Source organism: Mytilus californianus, unplaced genomic scaffold, assembly GCF_021869535.1.
Source record: "Mytilus californianus isolate M0D057914Y unplaced genomic scaffold, xbMytCali1.0.p SCAF_7, whole genome shotgun sequence".
Lineage (NCBI taxonomy): Eukaryota > Metazoa > Mollusca > Bivalvia > Mytilida > Mytilidae > Mytilus > Mytilus californianus.
This window is the reverse complement of record NW_026262723.1, coordinates 56,256,592-56,267,984: the sequence shown is the minus strand read 5'-3', so window position 1 is coordinate 56,267,984 and position 11,393 is coordinate 56,256,592. Positions and strand designations below refer to the sequence as shown.

At 31.9% G+C, this 11,393-nt stretch overlaps 1 protein-coding gene across 1 annotated transcript in view; it reads left to right on the top strand.

The window, feature by feature from the left end:
* LOC127709100 (uncharacterized) overlaps positions 1 to 11,393 on the top strand; it is an 88,158-nt gene that overhangs the window by 23,607 nt on the left and 53,158 nt on the right. The gene's annotated exons all lie outside the window — the stretch shown is intronic.

The following is an 11,393-nucleotide window of genomic DNA, read 5'->3' as shown; positions in this document are numbered from 1 at the left end:
TGTTCTATAACACATGTTCGATCAAACAATAAGAATTTATTTTCTATACAGAGCTCAATGAAACAAAGAACAAATATTCTGTGTGATGCAAGTTTGCAAAATCCAGTCATTTTATAAAGCAGCAGAATCATGTTTATGACATATGTGACCAGAAATTTTTAATCAGAATTAAGAAAAACAAATAAAAATACTGCAAATTGGTCAGAGTAGATGTAAACTTATGCGCATAGCGGAGAGTGTGAATGGGGGTTTACAGAATAGAGAATAATGGGCAAAAATATAAAGAATAGAGAAAAATGGACCAATAAAATAAAGAATAGAGAATAATGAGGTCTTAGAATATCAAGAATATAGAATGATGGGAAAAAAGTATAAAGAATAGAGAAAAATGGCCTAAAAAGTAAAGAATACAGAAATGAAGTGACCCTCCTCCCTCCCTCAATCCTGACCCTAATAGCGGGCCTTGCAACGAAAGGAAATGTATATACCACCAATTCTGCTGTTAAACTATTCAACCTCAATATTAAGTGTTCATTTGCCCATTGACTAACACATACATACATTCAACCAACTTGTAAAGATTTCACCTTAATCAACAACAGAGTAGTCAGATAAAGTACAATATTGCAGTTCCATGCCTTTCTAGTTTGACGGTGTTTCTTGTGCATGGTTTCCTAGAATTCTAGATTAATATCATAGGTCCTTTAGCCATCATTGAACAGTTTAAAACTTGTTAACATAACTGCAAAACAGCTTATAGAATAGAGAAAGGAAATGGGGAATGTGTCAAGGATACAACTACCCGACCAAAGAGCAGAAAACAGTGCAAGGCCACCAATGGGTCTTCAACGCAGCGAGAAAATCCGGCACCCGGAGGCGGGCTTCAGATGGCCCTTAAACAATAATGTATACTAATTCAGCAATGGACGCCACACTAAACTTCGAAACATAAAATTGAACCAAATTTTAAAAAAAACATACAAGACTAACAAAGGCTAGCGGTTCCCGACTTGGGACAGGCACAAATATGCGACGGGGTTAAACATGTTTTGTAAGATCTCAACCCTCCCCCTATATCTCTAGCAATTGTGGAATAAACAAACACACAGTAAAACTCAGTTTAAAAGAAGTCCGAGTCCGATGTTAGAATAGGTAACAGAAGAAACTAAGATAGATATATAAAAAGTTTCGAGAACATGAAAATCAAAAGGGCCTATATGTATGTAGAACTGCCATGTTAGTATAAGGAACTTTTAACTTTAGATTTAGCACAATTACAGCATTCATTTTTTTCTTTACATTTACATATGGTATCTTTTTAACAGGACAGCATCGAAGCACTGGCTATTGTGATCATGGTACATTACAAGATGATTAACATTCAGAACGACACTTAGATCCTTTCCACGTAGTGTTATTTCACGAATGTACTTCATTTTTAAACTTGTAAGTTATTAAAAAGGATTATGACATCCCATTACGATATTCTTATTTAATTGCAGTGTCAACTTTAAACTTAATTTTTTTTTTTATATTATCCTTTCTTCTATAAATAAAATCAGCGATACAGTTAGTAGTTATCATGGTTACACTGTATTATTTTTTCCTTCGTCATGTTTTAAAATCAATTTAGGTATAAAAAAAGTTAATTCTAAAAATCCTTTTTTTTTTAAATCGATCATTATCTATCAAAAGCTGTACCACTTACTTAATCATTTTTTGAAAATCGTGTTTGATCAGTTTTCATGAAATTATTAATTGAGGACAACGTCATGTTAATTTATGTGGAAGTGCTATTATTATTTTCATTCAAGCACTCTTCCGCTTGAACATTTTCATCTCTTGGGAATAACAGTCATTGAAAAAATTATACATTGGTATCCATTCAGTCTGGTCTTATGTCTAGACACAATTATTTATAATCTATATACATGTAAAAGGATTGATACGTTCCCTATTTTCAGAATTATTGACCGAGGAAAATTTGTTCTCTTGATACATTGGCGGATCCAGGGGAAAGGGGGAGGGGTTTCGGGGTTAGTACCCCCCCCCCCCCCTTTCGGTTCTTTTTCAAATTAAATTCGTTTTTTTTTCATAATATAATTATTCTATGTGAACGTTTTCATAGTATTCCAGGGGTTGGACCCCTCCCCCTTTTCAAAATGACTTGATCCGCGCCTGCTTGATAAATGTTATGCAAAATGCCTTTTCAAGTCAATATTATTTGGTTTGTGTCCTTACCTTCAAAATTCTTGTCTAATCTTGTTTGTAAACGTTTGTGAGGAATTTTGTGAAAACACATCTAGGTTGGATCTGATAGAATTTACTATTATTCGGTCGTAAAAACAATGTAAAACGCTCTTATTTATGAAATCTTTAGTTGGTTTCTTGGTAGCTCATTGATGTCTTGTCATCATATAATAATGCTTATACTGTAGAGAGTCTTTTAAAAGAAGTAATTAAAAATACTTTGTAAATTTATTTAAATGGTTCTAGAGTCTAAAAGTTTGTCCTTACTTAGATTCAGACCGTTTTGAAGCTTATGGTTATGTCGGGGCCTTTTATAACTCACAAAACGGTATTGGTTTTGCTTATAATTGAAGGCCATGCGATGACCTATAGTTGCTTACATCTAGATCATTTGGTCTTTGCTGATAGTTCTCTTATTGTCATTCATACCATGCATATTATCTGATTAGTAGATCGAAAAAGTTGTGTATACATGTAACGAGTAAAGCGCATGTACTTATTTTTAGATTAAAAACAATATTTAGCTTGAGCTTCATTTTCTGTTTACTCTCAAAACAACTCGACAATGCTTCTTATTCTCAAAATCTTCCGGATATTTTACTTATCTGTCTGCTAATGTATTGCAGATTATTGTTGTGTTTATAAAATAAATATTTAGTTACATGTAATATCGAACGGTTTTACCTGCGTTTCACAAGAAATCTTAATTATAGTAAAATTGAGCGTAAATATTCAAGACTTTAAAGTTATTTGTGTCGTTAGATTTGTTTGTGACATATGAAGGCCTGGATTCCATCAGCAATGTGATCTTGAATACTGTACATTAAGATGGTTATACTCATAATAAAAGAGAGACAAAAAATATAGATGATATCGTTTCAAACAAAATATGGGCATATTCGGCGCCTTTAAACGAGTTTAACACCGCCACATTCTGTATGTGCCTGTCCCAAGTCAGGAGCCTGTAATTCTTTGGTTGTTGTTTGTTGCTGTGTAACATATTAGTTTTTCGTTCATTATTTTTTACATAAATTAGGCCGTTAGTTTTCTCCTTTGAATTGTTTTACCTTTGTCATTTCGAGGCCTTTTATAGCTGAATATGCGGTATGGGGTTGGCTCACTGTTGAAGGCCTTACGGTGACCTATAGTTGTTAATTTCTGTGTCATTTGATATCTTGTGGAGATTTATTGGCAATCATACCACATCTAATTTATATATATAGTTATATATTTCACTTTAAACAACATGCAACAAAACCTTCGGATTAGAAAATCGCAAACCTGTCTGGCTTTGTACAGAACACCTTATTTTGTTTATCAGTTGTAAATTGACAAAATCTAATACATATATGCTAGGACTAATTTCCTCTGTGTCTTCTTTCTTTACATTTTTAATAAAATAAGTATGTGATCTATGTATTTTTGTGCTTTAAAAGCTAGTATTTTTGCATGGCAATTCCTAAATCATTGCACGTAATCATTTTGTAAGGGTTCATATACCTCAGTTTGAACCTTTCGGAAAATTAGACTTTAAACTTGAACTTGTTAAACAATGAAAATTGTAAATGTTGAATGCTGTATTAAGTCTAGCAAACCATATACAGGAAAGACCTACTCTAATATAAATGTGATCGTTTGAAAGGAAACATAACGTGGAATATCTTCCAACAAATTGTTACGTAAACTCATGGATAGGATTATGTTAAATTATTTATTGATAATCATTCTTTTAGGCGTAAAATCCGGTAAATATATATTATTATATTTTGGTTTTTTTTTATGATTGATTGTTTCGTAAATATACCATATACCTCGAACAATTCTAGACCCGTTTAGGTTTAGTGAGATCATTATTTGTGCATGTTAACTTTCGTAAATTGTTTGTCCATGGAAAGGTAAAAATATGTGTCAATGTACGATGTATTTTTGTTATCGTTGACAAGATGACACAAAACGAAAAAATCTAAGCACATTCATAATACTCTGAATAAAAAGATAGATAATTTCGACTGAATTTATTTCGCATCTGGTAAAATATGAAGAAGAAAAAAACTTCAACCATGTATTCAAATTAAACACATTAAAGCTTTATATTTGTACTTGAAGTTTGTAAGAGCGTTTAGTTGTAAGGCTAAACTTGTAGACATTAATTCAACGCATGGAATGATTAAAGACGAAACATATTCTTAACCAAAACCAAACACTATGTGCCTGTCCCTAGTCAGAAGCCTGTAATTCAGTGGTTGTCGTTTGCTATATGTATTATTTCTTTTTTTCGTTCATTGTTTTGTTCATAAATTAGGCCGTTATTTTCTCGTTTGATTTGTTTTACATTTGTTATTTCGGGTTTTTTTTAGCTGACTATGCGGTATGGGTTTTTGCTCATTGTTGAAGGCTGTGCGGTGACCTATGTTTGTTAACTTGTATGTCATTTGTATTCTGGTAGAGAGTTGTCTCATTTGCAACCATACCACATCTTCTTATTTTTATAACTATCGGAAGTTATGCTACATTTAATTTTTCAGATGCAAATTCATTCATTTTGGCCTAGAATAAATATCCTTCGATGAAAATGTTCTTTAACTATGGAACGCCACAGCTGTCTTATGTGGTATCTGATATTGTGTGGTTTATTTATTACTCTATTATATTTTGTCATTACATGATATGGTTTTGACATAACTTAATGATGATTTGATATTACTTAATATGGTTTTGTCATTACTATTATTATATTTAGTTTTCAAATGAGGAGATTTCAAAACCACTAAAATAAAAACTATGTTTGAAATAATAAAAATAATGAAATCGGTAGCGAGATGATATTCTCATTTTTGATTAATAAGTTATAATGTTAAAAGAAGAGTTTCAAACACACCGGAATGTAAAAGGTGTACACGACTAACTTTTTTTTTTGCATAATTCTATAATTTGTTTCAAGATACTTTTGTCCGACTCAAAAATAGAGATGCGTCTATCTGACAGCACTTGGTCATCTTTTCGTAGAATTTAATAAAATGGAATATGGAGTTTATTGAAATGCATCTTCAAGAAAACATGATTACACAATACAAAATCAGGAATTTTTTCCCTTTTTTTTTTAAAGATGCATGGATATAATTTAACGTCACAATTTTTTTTTGTGAAATGCTTGGAGTGCAACTTAAAAAAATTAACATCACGTCAACAAAGCCTTTCAGTTCATCTTATAAAAGCACGAAAACGGTGTTTACAGCATCGTTGTAGTCGAGCATGGCAAGACATTTTGTTTCGACGACTTCAAACTATAAAAAATCTACCAAACCAGCTTTTTCAGAAGAACTATCTACTGGATATGTTCCTGATTGCAGCACGTCATCTGAATCAAGTACAAGTGACACAAATGTCACTATGTATACAGAATATACTACCTTAGTTGCACTTTTTGATTATTGGAATACAACAGTGGTATGTATATGAGACTACAAATGGTGGTTTAGATGTTGATCTCTTACTTTCACTGGGTACGTATTTAATTTGAACTACGTTTTAGTACATTTTTCAAATAATTGATTGCTAAATGGAATATTTTTTAAAGTTATATTGTTAATACAGCATGCAGATTCAAAACGAGAACAAATTAACAATCTAAACCTAAAGTGGACGGACTGGGAGGATGAACGACAATACATTTTAATTGAACAAAAATATATGTTAGATTAGGTGAGACATGTTGCCTTGTAATCGGCTTCTTGGAATTTTATGTAATAACCATAAAACATTTATGACAAAAGTTATTTGAGGCATATTCAGTATAGCATTCTCTCTTTAATCGTACACATTCTTACTGGACGTACCTGCAGCGAGACAGAATCCCATAGACATATTTACATCGATATATCTCAATCGATGGACGTTAAACACCAAATTAGAACTGTATACTTGACATATAAAAAATATAGGTGTCAGAGGTCAGCATAATGTACATGTACAATCTTTAATGATAGACTGTTGTCTTTATAGTACTGAACCTTTACATAAATCCAACTCTTACGAGGTTTTTTTTAATTAACATGTACAGAAACAATCACTGATATGTCATCATAACAAAATTTTATGAAAGACGAGAAATCATTTTAATATATAAAATATACAACAACCTTTCAAGTTTTTAGTGGGGTTCGTGTTGCTCAATCTTTAGTTTTCTATGTTGTCTTTTGTTTACTGTTGTTTGTCTGTTAGTGTTTTTCTTTTTTTAACAATGGCGTTGTCAGTTTATTTTCGACTTATGAGTTTAAATATCCCTTTGGTATCCTTCGCCTCTCTTTTAAGTTTCTTATATTTTATAGGTAATTGGACTGGGCCTGGGTTTAAACTTTTATGTTTTCAATTAATCCAACCCTTCAAATTGATCAGCGAAATATTCATTCATTCAATCAATCAATCAATCAAATGTACATAGAAACGTACAACAAATTATACTTCTGAAAAAAAATTAACTGTTTACATATACAGTTGGAATCAGATCTAACCTCTCTTTAGAACTGTCCGGATTATCTGCCATACCACCAGTCAGGTGGAACTGTCAGAATCAATCCTAGAGTAGAAATGTCAGAATCAGTTTTAGAATATAAATGTCGGAATCATTTAAAAAGTAAAACATTCAGAACTAGTTGTATGGTAATACTGTCAAAATATTTTATGAGATAGAACTGAGAGGATCAGCATAACAATTAACACTGTCGTAATATGATTTAAAGTATAACTGCCAACATCGGTTCTAGGGTAAAACAGCTTTAAATGAAGTTAGTTAAAACAGCTCTCTTGCTTGATGTATAATAAGAAAAGTGAACTGGATTTCGCTGTAAAACATATTTTAGATTAAAAAAAAGTAGTAAAACTTAATATCTACAGTCATCGTTGTTTCTTCTAGTTCTGTTATTTCTTATATTTTATAATAAGTTTATAATTAGTTTATCTCAATTTATATATAAAAGAGAGGCAAAAGATACCAAAGAGATATTCAAACTCATAAGCCGAAAAGAAACTGACAATGCCATGGCAAAAATCGGAAAACGACGATAAATAATGCTTAATCAGTGAAGAACTCTAATTGTTATGTTATCTATTAAAAACTACAAATAAATTATAATCAGAGAAAAAATCAATTATACAGCACTTCTGATTTTCGCAATAAGGGTTGTTGATTACAAGTAAAATATGTGGTGAGCATATCTTTTCCCGGGAGTGCCTTTATATCCAAGATTACCTGACATTATACAATCTTATGTAATGATACACTTATGGTTGAGTTTTGTTACTTGAATGTGTTATTGATAGATATGGCACGCGCCAATATAAGCAACAGTTTACTACGAGACATCGGATTTGACATCCCCATTCTGATCGAGGATGAATCTGTTTTTATACATCACGCAGAGCAAAATGGTTCCCCATTTTGGCCAGGGTTGTATTGTCGGACGAATACAAAGATGACCATATTTCTATGATCAAGTGAACTCTGAATTTTAGTTGTAGTCTCTGTTGGATTTTTTCTTCTGGTGATAACTGCAGTTCTTGCGATTGTAAGAAAAGGGTATGTACAATAAATGCATATGACATATATTAGTGTGCTGTTATCCGATACAGCGAATGTTTGCATTTTAATGGCTCTAATGGCACTTACCCCAAAAAAAATGTGCTATTTAAATTTCTTATCAAAATTCAATTTCACTCATTTTTTGATAAATCGTAAATTATCTTATTCTTATATGATATATCCATTGGAAGAGAATTAACAACATTCGTTCCTGAATTTATAAACAAAATTTCTTCGAAAAAAAGAAATAAATCTATTTTTTTGAGGATAATAGTTGTTTCTGTTGGAACTTCTTTTAAGAAGAACACATATGTTGTAATCTCCTCTAAGTGGATTGAATATGATAATATGTTAAATTCATCTATAAAGATTAAGCAAAATTAATACTGAAATTGAAATTTGATCGCAAACGTGTCTATTTGGTCTCTGTAGTAAATGTGTTTTGAACAAGCCATCTTCGACAGAGAAAGATATACATCGTGATCAGAATATCCTTTGAATTGTCAAGAAGGTACTATCAAGACATCGCCTTCCGCTAGAACAAATTACGGGATATAATACACCTGCCAAGATTCCAGCTGACTATATCCTTTTTTTATTTGGGGTGAGGGGGTGGGGTGGTACGTAAAAGAACATATAAAAAGTACGTTTTCATTTCCCTCAGGCAAAGTTAACCTTGAATGAATTTGGCTATTTTTTTTTTGTCTTTTATTTCTTCAAATATACGGCTTTGAGCATTCCTGATGAAGGCGCTTCGGACGCATTTATAAAGTGTTTTCATTTTTTGACGAAGTGTAGTTAAGTAATTGAGGTAAAAGGGGCAAGGGGGTAAAAAACACGGTTAGTAAGATACAACCACAATGTATAAGAATATTTGGTTAAGTTCGTGAATCGGAAGCAGGTGTATTTCCTACCATAAGTTTCCTTTGCTGTAGATGAGGACCCAAAATAAAAAAAAATATCCGTAACATTGCATGCTTGCAGTACTGGAATGTTCTGATTTTCAAGGGATTCAAAATCGTAATAATATTGAAGCTATCGGTTGTTGCAAACTTTAAGCACGTCGAGAAGCTTTGAATAAATAAGCCAATATCACCATAAAGTCCGTGTTCGACGAAGATAGACAAGTTTTGCTTCCATAAAAGTAAGTAAAAATTATGTTTTTATCAGTCGTTTTATGAAATGGAAGTCTATGTCGGTTATTTTATCCTGTCAAAATTGGAGATCACGTATATACTTATTGCGGAAATTTTGAAGTAACAGTTACTGTAGATATAGTTTTATCTAGTACATGGTACATCTGTTTTCAATAGGACACCCAATATACATAAACGAAGCGTCATTTTTTGTCGATATGATATTCTGACATCGTATATTTAAAACCAAGAAAAAATTATCTAATGTGACAAGAAACAAATTAATTTGCAAATGGTCAATGTCGTTCACAATATTGCTTAAACTTATGTACTTTAGGGAGCATCCGTTATTTGAGGGATACAACCATTCAAAGCCATGTGACAGCTTCGTTAAAAATATTCAAATTAAATATGTTCTTATTTGATAATCTACTTAAAATTTTGCAATGTTAAGAAAAATTAATTTACGATGATTCGAAACTTCAATATAGAGACAAAGTGTATAAGTATCCAAAAATAATTGATTTTTCGACGTTTCATTCAAAAATACGATTGTTAAAATCAACAAAACCGTATCAGGAGTCATACAACAAAGCTAGTACACATCAACAAAAAATCAGGACATTGTCAAAAGTGTTACGCGATTGCTACTAGTATTCGCAGAATGATACGTCGTGCGGATTTAGATATAGAGGGCTTTTCGTTATTTCTTTCCGTGTGCAATGTTCTAAAAATGAGAACTTTTATGTAAGGCATACTGGTGTAGTTTAATCTTAGTAGCCTGCTTTTAAAGCCGTTTAATTGATTTCAATGACTGTATATCTATTATGCAATATGTTTCATATGAATAAATATCTGAAGTGAGTACATTATATCTCCGATGTTCGTCAATATCATTAAATATTTTTAAAAATAGCTTATTAACACATCATATTCAATCTGCATAGTGCTGTTGCTGCAGTACATAATATATATTTAAGTAAAAAGTAAAACAACAAAAATACCGAACTCCAAAGAAAATTAAAAACGGAAAGTCCCTTAACAATTGGCAAAATCAAAAGCCTGAAACACATCAAACGAATGGAAAACAATTGTCATATTCCTGACTTGGTACAGGTTTGTTTTATGCAGAAAATGGTGGATTAAACATGGTTTTAAAGCTAGCCAAACCTCTCACATGTACGACGGTCGCATACAATTCCATTATATTGACACCAATGTGTGAACAAATTTGAGTTAAAAAAAGCTTAGAAGCACTTTATTCAACTAAAATTTGCCGTTTTGGAAGCAGGATTAAACAAATTAGTTACTTTATTATATAACCACTTGTATTTTTCTTTAGACAAAGAAGGAAGAAAGCTCGTTCAGAAGGTAAAGGAACTCGCTTTCAGCTCAGTGTTCGACAACCTACTACTAAAAATGAAACAGGTCATACGAAAAACCCTGGGATGGGTTGAAGATCCTAAATATAGGCATTCATGAATGCCAAATTTTTGATGAAGCGAAAGATAAAAGCAGCCCTGAATGCCAAGTTTATGATGAAGCGAAAGATCAATACCAACATCTTGATTCTGATCTACGAAGTAAGCAGCGTAAATTTGTGGAAGCGGAATATGATGTGTCTATGCCAACAGTATCATTGCTGGTGTCAGACATAAATAGTTCATCGTCAATCAATGGAATGCCGAATGTCCTGTCAAAACGTGAGCAAAATCAGCGTACGTCATTACATTTTCCTCATGGTCCATTTTCAAAGTACAAGTCTGCAGAAGAAAATGTAGCATATTGTGATACTGCAATAGTTCACACCAAATTCTTGTATGATTCACAAAACCAGGCTTAAGGTTATGCAAACAACTCATAGAAGACTGGATTTTGTCGCAGCGATTACAAAAAAACATGGTCGAAATATATATATAATGTTTAATCAGTCCACATTTGTATAAAGGCACGACAAATAATAGTACATTGTCATAGTAATATCATGTTTTAAAACAATTTAATACAACTATTATCCTATTATTTATATTTTTATAGTTTCACCGCACATCAAAACTTGTTCGACAGAAATTTGGACAGTTTGTCACGTCTTTATACATTGCTGGCTTATCAATGACCTTCCGTATGCTTTCATTACAGTTAATTCCATACGGGATAGACTAACATTTTAAAACATATTTTCTACACAGTTAATATCATGAATATCTTGTCTACATTTATTTCAATTGTAATGTGAATGGAAATTATTTCTAAATTTATTCTATAACATTTTATTTTGCATCGGACTCATGATAATGATAATTGAGCTTTCAGTGTTATAACTCCAACATTTAAATAGGTACATAGAATTAAACATGTATTTGGAAGAAAATAACGACGAAGTACCGTTGTGAATTATCATTATCTTAAGGAGAAATGAAGTCACTTGA